This window comes from Malus sylvestris, chromosome 7 (assembly GCF_916048215.2).
Source record: "Malus sylvestris chromosome 7, drMalSylv7.2, whole genome shotgun sequence".
Lineage (NCBI taxonomy): Eukaryota > Viridiplantae > Streptophyta > Magnoliopsida > Rosales > Rosaceae > Malus > Malus sylvestris.
This window is the reverse complement of record NC_062266.1, coordinates 31,459,001-31,471,789: the sequence shown is the minus strand read 5'-3', so window position 1 is coordinate 31,471,789 and position 12,789 is coordinate 31,459,001. Positions and strand designations below refer to the sequence as shown.

The 12,789-nt window shown below is 43.0% G+C and overlaps 1 long non-coding RNA gene across 1 annotated transcript; it reads right to left on the bottom strand.

Annotated features, from left to right (window-relative positions):
* Positions 1 to 11,307: 11,307 nt before the first annotated feature.
* On the bottom strand, positions 11,308 to 12,442 carry LOC126630463 (uncharacterized). The gene is made up of 3 exons (XR_007626009.1): positions 12,335 to 12,442; positions 12,154 to 12,251; positions 11,308 to 11,978 (listed from the first exon to the last, which is right to left on the bottom strand). It is a non-coding gene; the product is annotated as an uncharacterized LOC126630463 (long non-coding RNA).
* Positions 12,443 to 12,789: the final 347 nt, after the last annotated feature.

The following is a 12,789-nucleotide window of genomic DNA, read 5'->3' as shown; positions in this document are numbered from 1 at the left end:
GTATCGTGTTGTGATTGGCTTCCGATGTTGACACGTGTCGCGCTATGATTGGTTTCTGATGTCAACACGTGTCGCTCTGTGATTGGCCTCCTGGTGGGAAACTCTTTTGGGTCATTGACGGTATAACGTTGATCGATACTCGGTAGTTTCAAGATTGGTCAAGTATGGTACAAATAATATCGAAACAATTAAGATGGCTTAAATAAAAAGCAACCCGAGATTACTATACGGTTCCATTTGATTTTGTAATTTATACTTCGGATTAGTTTGATTTTTGGTACTGTTTCCCTTTTTTTCAATTTTTTTTCTAGCCTATAAATTAAAAATTGAAAAAAAAAACGAAGAAAAAGAATTAGACGAGGAAAATTTTATTTAAACCCAAGTAACCTATTTCTACACCTAACTTAAATTTTGAATGTTAATTATCTATTTTACCCTATTACATAATTACTATTAAGTACAAAATGAAATTAATAATAAAACTCAAATTCCTCAATAAACTCATACACTATAATTAAAGGGAACTTTAACGAAAATCACCCGGTACTGTTCACTTTAACGAAAAACCACATTTTTACACTAAAAAGTCAATCCTGGTACTATTCACTTTACCCTTTATTTTGTCCTTATCATTAAAACTCAAAGTTTTCAAGCCCTTTTCATTAGTTTTCCTATAATTTAAACCCTAGCATCACCCTTCATTTATTCTACGTCCATTCCAGCTAAAACCCTAAGGGCGTGTTTGTTTGACCTTCTTAGGGGGGACTGGACTGGACTACACTAATTGGTATTGTAGTCTGATGTTTGGTAGGGGCAAGGATTAGGTTTAATGGGATTAGATCCGACTCGCACGGATTAAACCCCTCGCTAGGAGTTCTTAGCGAACCACCCAAAAAACGTCCGGATTCGTAAGACCTCCTCCCTCACGTCGTCCTCCTCATCCGATTGCGCTCTTGAGAGAAAGAACCTCGGTCATCCTAGGAGAGAGTGTCATCGACGTCCTCCTCCCTCACGTCGTCCTCCTCATCCTCATCTCTGCGTCCTGCTCGCCGTCAGCTGCATCCTGGTCGCCCTCATCTGCATCCTGCTCCTCATCTGTTCCTCTCGTCGTCCGCTCCCTCGCCTTCACGTAACAGATCTGCTCGCCCTCATCTGCCTCCAGTTGTCTGGTAAGCTTCGATTGTTCGATTTTTTTCGTCGATTTGGGTCGATTTGGGTGGATTTTTTTCGTCGATTTAGGCGGATTTGTTTTGGGTTTGAGCTTTATTTGATTCTGCAGTTGAACAAATTTTAGGGTTTTGATATTTAGGTGAAATTGAGATTAGAAATTGGGGTTTTCATAAAGCTTGGAATTTGGGGTTTGAAATTGAGATTAGAAATTTGGAATTTGGGGTTTGAAATTTGGAATTTGGGGTTTTCATAAAGCAGTGTGTGTGTGTATGTAAGTATGCAGTAAAAATTTGGAATTTGGGGTTTGGAATTTGGGGTTTTCATAAAGCTTGGAATTTGGGGTTTGAAATTGAGATTAGAAATTTGGAATTTGGGGTTTGGAATTTGGGGTTTTCATAAAGCAGTGTGTGTGTGTGTGTGTGTGTGTATGCAGTGTGTGTGCGTGTGTATGTATGTATGCAGTGTGTGTGTGTGTGTATACAGTGTGTGTGTGTGTGTGTATGTATGTATGCAGGGTGTGTGTGTATGTATGCAGGGTGTGTGTGAGTGTATGTCAGTGTGTGAGAGTGTGTATGTCCGTGTGAGTGCAGTGTGTGCATCTGACCAATGTGTGTATGTGTATGTATGCCGTGTGTGTGTGTATGTATGCAGTGTGTGTGTGTGTGTGTGTATGTATGCAGTGTGTGTGTGTGTGTATGTATGCAGTGTGTGTGTGCAGTGTGTGTGTGTGTGTGTATGTATGCAGTGTGTGTGTGTGTGTGTGTGTATGTATGTATGCATGGTGTGTGTGAGTGTATGTCCGTGTGTGAGAGTGTGTATGTCCGTGTGAGTATGTGTGTGAGTGTGTATGCAGTGTGTGAGTGTGTATGCAGTGTGTGTGTGTGTGTATGCAGTGTGTGCATCTGACCAGTATGTGTGCAGTGTGTGCATCTGACCAGTGTGTGTGTGTGTATGTATGCCGTGTGTGTGTGTGTGTGTGTATGTATGTATGCAGTGTGTGTGTGTGTGTATGTATGTATGCAGTGTGTGTGTGTGTGTGTGTGTGTGTGTGTATGTATGTATGCAGGGTGTGTGTGAGTGTATGTCCGTGTGTGAGAGTGTGTATGTCTGTGTGAGTATGTGTGTGAGTGTGTATGCAGTGTGTGTGTGTGTGTGTATGCAGTGTGTGTGTGTGTGAGTGTATGTCCGTGTGTGAGTGTGAGTATGTCCGTGTGTGTGTGTTAGTGTGAGTGTGAGTGTGAGTATGTATGTGTATTTTGCACATTTGTCCATGAGTGTGTGTGTGTACTTGGTTTATAACCATGATATTACAATGTGAATGTTTTGTATTGTGTGGGAGTGTTCAGGGCAATCAAACCGGAACTCAAGAAAGTGTTCGTCCAAAGGCTTTTAAGCGACAACGCAAGCGGATGAGGATTTTGGCTAATGTTAACATGGATGTATTTTATTAATCATACAATCTTATGTTATGGCTTATAACTTAGCTTTGCACTAGTATTTTGGCTTATGTTAACTAGCCATTTTGTAAATTATGGAGATCTATTTTGGCTAATGTTAACTAATGTTAACTAGGATTTTCTAAATTATGGAGATCTTCTTATGTACTTGTATTTGTTGAAGTTGAATGTATTGGGCACTATTATTTTTCTTCTGTTGGGTGATAGAGTTTAAACCAAGCTACATTTGCAAATTAAACCCAATTCTATTAGCAGGTAATAGAAACAAAACAATTGTCAATTTTTTTTAAGATTCATAATATACATGGCAAAAATATGCTCCAATTAACCCATATCATGAGATTTGTAGCATTACTCTATTACACAATGGCAAAAATTTGTAGTCCTAGTCTAAGAAAACACAAATCTGGTGAACAGTACTGTTTTTCTTATCCTGCTTCTTAGTCCGACATTACACCAAACGCTTCACTAAGTTAGTCCAGCTTAGTCCAGTCTAAGCCAGTCCAGCTTAGTCCGGGCAGCTAGTCCAGTCCAAGACAGTCCGGCGCAACAAACGCACCCTAATAGTTTTGATAAAGAAAAACAAGTTTTTCTATTGATAGATAGTGATTTTGAAATTTTGAATCCTCCTGGTATGACTCAATTTATGAATATTTTGTTTGTTTGTTTGCTTCTTCTTTGGATTAAATTTCATACTTATTATATTATATTGATTTGCTTTTCTATGCCGTTTGTCTGCGCCCCAAAACACCATTATAAGGACTTTTGATTAGTAGTGCAGAGACATATAACTTGATTCTTGGTGCAGATAACGATTGCCCAACCTCATAAACCTTGACCACTAACTAGAGGGTGGCATGTCTCCATCCAAATTCAAAGCATCAAGGTCAAATGTTTATGGCAAAGTGATGGACTGAACTGGAGCTTGCATTGCATTCTCTGGCAAGTTTAAATCTATGGAATGATCTCTTGGATCCTAAGTCAATGGATGGGTTTGGTAGCAGAAAAAAAAAATAGCCATGGAAATGCTAGTCATATGTAATTATATAGGGCAAACGACATCTCTTTGAAGAAAAAAGCATTCAATTAGAGATGTTATTTTATAAAGGAAATAAGTGTAAAGATAACTTTACATTTTGAATTGGGCTTGAGATGATAGTTTAGATAATAAATTTGGGTTTAAAGGGATATTGATTCTTTAATAAAAAACAATATAGGTGAAAAGAGTAAGTTGACTGTAGAAAGAGATTATACGAGTTCAAATAAAATTTCTCATTAAACAATAAGGCTTTCAACATATTTAGGCTTAAAGTTAAGTTTACCTAACTTTGAATTGAAATTAAGCTATTAATTGATTTATAATCAAGCCTGGAAAATAAACAACTAACATAAAATAAACAAAATAACATTAATTTATTTTCATTCGGTTCGATTTTTGAACTAGCAAAAGCCGAAACTGAACTGGTAGTTTTTTGTTCAATTCGGTTTTTAGTTTCGTTTCGATTTTCAACCGGTTCAATTATTTTTGTTTGTACCATACTTGACCAATCCCGAAACTACCGAGCACCGGCCAACGCTATACTGTCAAGGACCCAGAAGAGTTCCCCTCCGACCAGGAGGCCAATCACTACTCGACACGTGTCAAGATTAGAAGCCAATCAGAGCGCAGCACGTGTCAACATCAAGAACCAATCATAACATGACACATGTCAATGTGACAAAGCTACAAGTTTTTCTATAAATAGGGGTCATCCCTCCACAATATTGCCTAATGCCATTTTGTGTTAAATCATTCACAAGAACTCACTAAATTGAGAGCTTGATCCTTTGTACTTGTGTAAGCCCTTCACTACTAATAAGAACTCCTCTACTCCGTGGACGTAGCCAATCTGGGTGAACCACGTACATCCTGTGTTTGCTTCTCTGTCTCTATTCATTTACGTACTTATCCTCACTAGTGACTGAAGCAACCAAGCAACCAAGCGAAGGTCACAAAACCTGACACTTTCTGTTGTACCAAAGTCTTCGCTGATTTTGTGCATCAACATTTGGCGCCGTCTGTGGGAAACGACACTTATTCCTACTCTCTTCAGCTGTGTCAAGCTGGTTTCTATCATTCGTACACTTTCTTTTGATCAGGCATCCCTCTCCAGCATGGGAAGCGAAGGAAGCCACAGCACACAGAATGACACCCCCCTTGCACATAGTGCGAAACAACGAAAGAATGAAGGAAAACGAGTTCTTCTTCAAGCTAAAGTCGATGAGTTGGAAGCTCAGAACAACAAGATAGCAATGAGGAATGAGGTCCTCCAGGAGCAATATGAGAAGCTCTTCGAGACACTCCACGAAGCTAGGCAAGCTCAGACACGCGAGCTTGTTGCCCCCGTGGAAGTCAACCATCAATTGGGTGCCCTCCAACATGGAGGGTCACATGCATTCGACATAGATATCCCTGATAGGGAACAGATTACCCCTCGACTTGATAATCAACATGAGGCTTCTCTTAACCCAGTTGCTTCGACCCGAACCATGAGAAGTGGAGGGAGACACCTCTTTGCTGAAGGGGCAGAAGGATCGAAAGCCGTCTTTCGCGATTGTCGGGATTTCCTGAAGCAACGTCGAGAGAATTCCATCCATATAAGCTCAAAGATTAATGACCCAAGGATTTCTGAGAGACTCGGTCCCCTGCCACGGCCCAAGCCGGCCACCAATTTGGGGAAGGGGCAACAAGTCCCAGAGAGACATGAGGGTACAGGGGACTCAGAGGTGTTCCGACAGACATACCCTGGAAGCCAGTACAGCGAGTCCAGGGAAAAATCACATGCCCTTGATCAAACCTTCCTAATTCCAAGAGGAGATGGAGATTTACGAAAGAAAGCTCCAGTGACACATAACTCCGCTCAGGACCCCCTTGTCCTACAACTTCTTGAGGAAGTAAACAAGTTGAAGGCTGAACGTCAGGCTGAAATACCTGACTGGAACCAACCCAGGCCTGGCCCTCTTACAAGGAGGATCCTCAACACCCCCCTTCAAGCAAAGACAAAGCAAAAGCTTGGCTTGCAACTTTATACTGGAAAAGAGGACCCGATTGAGCACCTTAACCTCTTTGAGTCCACCATGGCATACCGGATGCACACCGACGAAGAGCGATGTCTTCTCTTCCCCTCCACCCTCTCTAGTGGAGCTCTAAATTGGTATTGTCGTCTTACACCCGAGACGGTAGACTCATTTGAAGAATTGAGGAAACTATTTGTTTCCCAACACATTTTCCAAACCGATCGCTTGCACTCTGCAGATGACTTGTACACTATCCGCCAGAAGCCAGACGAGTCATTACGTATGTATGCTGGCCGCTTCAGCCATGAATACTCCCGGTGTGCCGAGGCAGACGACAAGACTGCCCTCAAAGCCTTCACGGCAGGCCTACGTGATTGTTTCTTTAAATACATGATCAATGCCAATACTTGGAAGACTTACTCTGAGGTGATGGCGCAGGCTTATAACCATGCCTCCGCCGAGGCAAAGACATATCAGGAGAAACCCCCTACAACCATCCTTTATCAACAGGTGGGAGGTGGAAGCCAGACTCACCTAAATGAGAAGACCTCGACTTTCCAAACAGCAGTGGCACCTCCCCATGCCTTGCATAATGCTTCGCCGAATCAACAGACATATCAATTTCAAGGCAAGAGGAAGGATTTCCATCCTCACCACTCTCATTTCAGTAAAAAGAGTAAGGGACACTATCCCGATAACCAAGGGTATCGCCACAATAACGCTCGCCCCCAGGCAGTCAATGCAGTGGGTCAAACCCGCGTCAAGATACCCCCTACCCCAAGGTATGAGACATACACGCCCTTGAATGCCACATGCGCGGCCATTTACCCCAGCATAGCTCACCTGATACCAAAGCCAAAGCCGAGGCACCCAGATTACACGCCCCCGAATAACGCGGGCATGTTTTGTTGCTACCATGAGCATAACGGCCATGATAGCGAGAAATGTATCATCCTCCGTGATCGTATTGAAGCTTTGGCACGAGAAGGAAAAATTGATCAATTCCTCCTTCACCCTCAAAGGGATAACCGTAACCAACGCCAGGTGAATGTCATATATTCCATAAGCGGCGGCACACCCATATCTGAATCTTCCAATAGGGCCATGAAAAACAGTGAACGAATTCTGAGGCCTGGTCACCAAGTGTTTCACGTGGAAGACATCAGGGGAGGGAAGTATCAAAAGCCTAACTGGGATCCGATATGTTTCTACCCTGAGGAAGAAAGAGGCATCATCTACCCTCATAACGACCCATTGATCGTGGAGGCTCACATAGCCAACTTTGATGTTCGACGAATCCTCGTAGACACAGGGGCTTCGGTCAATATCATGTTTGCCGAAGCTTTCAGGGCACTCAGTGTAGCTGAACACTTGCTCGATCGCTCGATTTCTCCTCTGATAAGCTTCTCCGGTGATATCGTGCAACCCTTAGGGAGCATACATTTACCCTTTACTATTGGTACAGGCCCTTACACGGCTACCATTACCACTAACTTCCTAGTGGTTGACTGCCCAACGGCATACAATGTCATCTTTGGGCGCACAGGCATCAATGATCTCAAGGCTATGGTATCCACGCATATGCTGTTGATGAAATTTCCAACCCCCCATGGCAACGGCTACATCAGAGGAGATCAGCTTAGTGCACGATCATGTTACAACACTTCAGTTAAGCAACAACACTTGCCCGGACCCAAGGAAACCCTGTCTGTACATGACCAAGTCACAAAGACCAGCCTAGATGAAGCGAACTTGGATCTTCCTGATAGCAACAATCAACCCGATGATCCTCGAGATGACTCTTTCACCCAGCAAGCCCAACCTGCTGAAGAGTTGGAGAAGGTACCTATCTCAAGAGATTATCCAGATCGCATGGTGAAGATTGGCACCACATTGTCACCACCCCTTCGGTTAGCATTGATATCTTTTTTGAAAGAGAACATTGAAGTCTTCGCCTGGTCATACGAGGACATGCCAGGCATCTCTCCCGATGTCATCTGTCATCGTTTGAGTATTGACCCCAAGATCAAGCCGGTGAGACAGAAGCGAAGATCTTATGACGCTGAACGATACGAGGCAATGAAAGCAGAAGTTGAAAAACTCAAAGGCATAGGCTTTGTCCGCGAAGTCAATTACCCGACATGGGTAGCAAATGTGGTCCTTGTTAGGAAAAATCCGACCAAAGAAAGTCTTTCGCTTCAAAAGGTCTTGTGGAGGATGTGTGTTGACTACACCGACCTAAACAAAGGGTGTCCGAAAGATAGTTTCCCTCTTCCTCTTATTGACAGGCTTATAGACTCTACGGCAGGGTGTGAGCTATTGAGCTTTATGGACGCTTATTCAGGATACAACCAAATCCTCATGAACCCCTCAGACCAAGAACACACGGCCTTCACTACTGACAGGGGACTATATTGCTATAAAGTCATGCCTTTCGGCCTAAAGAATGCAGGAGCAACTTATCAGAGACTGGTCAATTCAATGTTCGCCGAACAAATTGGGAAGAACATGGAAGTTTACGTTGATGATATGCTAGTCAAAAGCAAACATGCTGACCAACACATCACCGACCTATCTGAAACTTTCACCATTCTAAAGAGGTATCGAATGAGGTTGAACCCCAACAAATGTGCCTTCGGCGTGGGCTCTGGCAAATTCTTAGGCTTCATGATTAGCCAACGAGGCATTGAAGCTAACCCTGAAAAGATCAAAGCAATCCTCGACATGAAAGAGCCAATAACTTCAAAAGACATCCAAAGCCTTACTGGCAAGGTGGCAGCCTTAACCAGATTCATCTCTAAGGCCACAGACAAATGTGCTCCCTTTTTTAAAGCACTTAAGGGAAGTAGGAAGTACATTACATGGACTGATGAATGTGCCGAGGCATTCAAAAACCTCAAGGAGTACATGAGTAAAGCCCCTCTACTCTCCAAGCCCGAGGTAGGAGACATTCTCATTATCTACCTATCGGTATCAGCTTCAGCCGTAAGCTCCGTTCTCATTCGAAAGGATGGGAATATTGAGCGACCTGTCTACTACGCTAGCAAAGCCTTACAAGATGCGGAGACACGGTACTCTAACATTGAGAAATTGGCTCTGGCATTGGTCATGTCTGCTCGAAAACTCCGCCCTTACTTCCAAGCGCACTCCATCATCGTGCTTACCAATTATCCTCTTCGACAGATACTCCAAAGTCCTGACACTTCAGGGCGAATGATCAAATGGGCAATAGCGTTGGGTGAGTTTGACATCTCCTACCAACCAAAGCCAGCTGAGAAGGGCCAAGCAGTAGCAGATTTCATCGCCGACTTCACATATCCTGTTGACATTGCTTCTACACCTGAAGCAGTAGCTTCATTACCATCGGAAGCTCAGAAAGTAGAATCAACGACCTCAGCATGGAGTCTGTATGTTGATGGCTCATCCAACCAACAGGGCTGTGGAGCGGGACTAGTCTTGACTACGCCCGACAAAGTAGCAATGGAGTATGCTCTTCGTTTCAAATTCAAGGCATCAAACAATGAGGCCGAGTATGAAGCCCTTCTAGCAGGATTACGTTTGGCCAAACACCTCGGGGTTAAACAAATTGATATTTTCAGTGACTCCCAATTAGTGGTCAACCAGGTTACCAACAACTTTGATGCTAAGGACAGCTCCATGGCAGCATATCTTGCGCAAACACAACTTTTGCTCAAGCACTTCCACTACCAGATCACCCAAGTTCCTCGAGCGGCAAACAGTCATGCAGACGCCCTGGCTCGCCTCGCCTCAGCTGTGGAAGACAAGATTGGAAGAAAAATTCATGTCGAACTGTTGGCAACACCAAGCACCATGGCCGCAGAAGTATGCAACTTACAACGGGGGGATAGTTGGATCACCCCGATCTATAATTTCCTTGCTCATGGCACCCTCCCAAATGATAAAGTCCAGGCTAAGCAAATTCGATACAAGTCTACCCGTTACCTGATCATCAATGATCAACTCTATAAGCGAGGTTTTAGCCTGCCATACTTAAGGTGTCTTACGCCTGCCGAGGCGGAAATCGTCCTTCGGGAAATACATGAGGGAGTCTGTGGAGATCATGCTGGATCTCGGTCCCTAGCACACAAGACTTTTCGCCAAGGATATTACTGGCCAACACTCCACCAGGATGCCATCAAAGTATCCCGCTCATGTGATAAATGTCAACGATATGCGGCTATTCCTCATTCCCCTCCAGAGCCTCTTACTCCTATGATCAGCCCTTGGCCCTTCGCCCAGTGGGGACTTGATTTGATCGGCCCAATGCCGGCAGGGAAGGGCAAAGTCTGTTACGCAGTCGTTGCAGTGGACTACTTCACAAAGTGGGCCGAAGTAGAACCCTTGGCAACCATTACTGAGGCAAAGATAGAAGACTTCGTGTGGAAGAACATCCTTTGTAGATTCGGCATTCCCAATGCGATAGTCACTGACAATGGGCGACAGTTTGACAACAAGAAGTTCAGGTTGTTCTGCTCTAAGTTCAACATCAACTTATGCTTTGCCTCTCCAGCTCATCCCCAGTCTAATGGACAAGTTGAGGCCATCAACAAAATAATCAAGCGCACTTTGAAAACCAGCTTGGACAAAGCTAAAGGCTGTTGGCCAGAATTTGTACCCCAAGTTCTTTGGTCATATCGCACTTCATATCGGACTTCAACAGGAGAAACTCCATTCTCACTTGCCTTTGGCACAGAGGCGGTTGTCCCTGTTGAGCTCGAGCAAGCAACATTCCGAGTCCAGAACTACATTCAAAGTGAAAATGACAAACAACTCACCCTCAACTTGGATTTAGTCGAGGAACACAGAAACCAAGCTCACTTGAGGAATGTCGCCTACAAGCAGCGCATCTCCAACTATTATGACTCTAGGGTCAAGCCTCGTTCTTTCAAAATAGGAGACTGGGTCTTAAAGAAAAGATTACTCTGCGACAGAGTCCCGAGTGAAGGCACACTTAGTCCAAACTGGGATGGACCGTATGAAGTCATTGGCATCAGTCGCCCTGGCTCTTACACACTTAGAAGCTCCGATGGCAAGACCCTTGGCCATCCATGGAACGCTGATCACTTGAAGTACTACTACAAATAGACTCACGATGTACAAGTGTTGAGCTATAGCCGTTCGGCATCCTATGTAATGAAGGTCATTTGGCAATGAATTCAATAAAGAGGTAATTTAGCCAACTCAGCCCTCACTCTTTTACATTCATAGCAAGCGATGCCGGAACCCTTCTCAATCAGAAAGCAATCTGTCTTCCACAGTCACTACAAAACAAGCAAATGAAGACCGTGTCAAGCGCCAAAAAAAAAAAAAAAAAAAAAAAAAAAAACAACTTCATCCAAAAAGCTTCACCCGAAAAGCTTCACCTCCAAAGCTTCACCCACAAAGCTTCACCTAAAAAGCTTCACCCAAAAAGCTTCACCATCAAAGCTTCACCTAAAAAGCTTCACCCAAAAAGTTTCACCTAAAAAGCTTCACCCAAAAAGCTTCACCTAAAAAGCTTCACCCAAAAAGCTTCACCATCAAAGCTTCACCTAAAAAAGCTTCACCCAAAAAGCTTCACCCAAAAAGCTTCACCCGAAAAGCTTCACCTAAAAAGCTTCACCCAAAAAGCTTCACCCGAAAAGCTTCACCTAAAAAGCTTCACCCACAAAGCTTCACCTAAAAAGCTTCACCCAACAAGCTTCACCCGAAAAGCTTCACCTCCAAAGCTTCACCCACAAAGCTTCAACACCAAAGCTTCACCTACAAAGCTTCAACACAAAACCTTGCTCCAAATAAACAAATTTTGTTCACAAAACCCAAGATGCCCTTGAACTTGTACAAAAACACTTGGGTAAACATAAACATTTTTTGTTTTACACCCACAAGGGCCCAAAATTTTCCTTCTTATTTATTCACTTATATATGTTCCCAAACATATTATAATAGATCCAACAACAAGCCAAAGTCCCAAATTTCATAATGGACAAAAGTACAAGCAATTCATCAATAATGAAGGTGCTACAAAAATTGGAATCTGCCCCAAAATAGAAATCCAACCCAAGAGACTTTTTCTCTCTCTCCCTCTTCCGCCTCCTTTCATCTATCAAATTTCTGCAACCTCTGCTCTTCTCCAATGGAGCTGAATTTTGGACACCCTATAGTTCTTGAGCATATGAACAACTTTCAAGAAGGAACCATTTCTGTTTGAGCGACGGAAATTAAAGTGTTGAAGCTCCAAACATGATAGTCGGCTTCTTGCAGATTTCGAAGCTGTTGTGATGTTTCGAAGATCTGGAAATATTTAACCGTTAGTTCATCCTGAATTTTTGATATGTTATGAAAGAGTCGATGAGGAACAACTTCAATGAAGAAAGCATACCGATCTGAACAAGAGAAAATGGAGTTTCGAAGCTCACAACAAATCTGACGGGTTGACAGACAAATAATAACCAGTCATTCATCATACCTGAATTTCTTGAGTTATACAGCTCCGAGGGATCTCAAATTTGGATATGTTGTAGTTCACAAGCTGAGGAACAACTTCAATGAAGAAAGCATACCGATCTGAACAAGAGAAAATGGAGTTTCGAAGCTCACAACAAATCTGACGGGTTGACAGAAAAATAATAACCAGTCATTCATCATACCTGAGTTTCTTGAGTTATACAGCTCCGACGGATCTCAAATTTGGATATGTTGTAGTTCACAAGCTGAGGAACAACTTCAATGAAGAAAGCATACCGATCTGAACTAGAGAAAATGGAGTTTCGAAGCTCACAACAAATCTGACGGGTTGACAGAAAAATAATAACCAGTCATCCATCATACCTGAGTTTCTTGAGTTATACAGCTCCGAGGGATCTCAAATTTGGATATGTTGTAGTTCACAAGCTGAGGAACAACTTCAATGAAGAAAGCATGCTGATCTGAGCAAGAGAAAATAGAGTTTCAAAGCTCACAACAAATCTGACGGGTTGACAGACAAATGATAAACAGTCACTCATCATACCTGGATTTCTGGAGTTGTACTGCTCCGATGGCTCTCCAATTTGGATATGTTGTAGTTAAGGAATTAACGAACAACTTTCATGAAGACAACTTT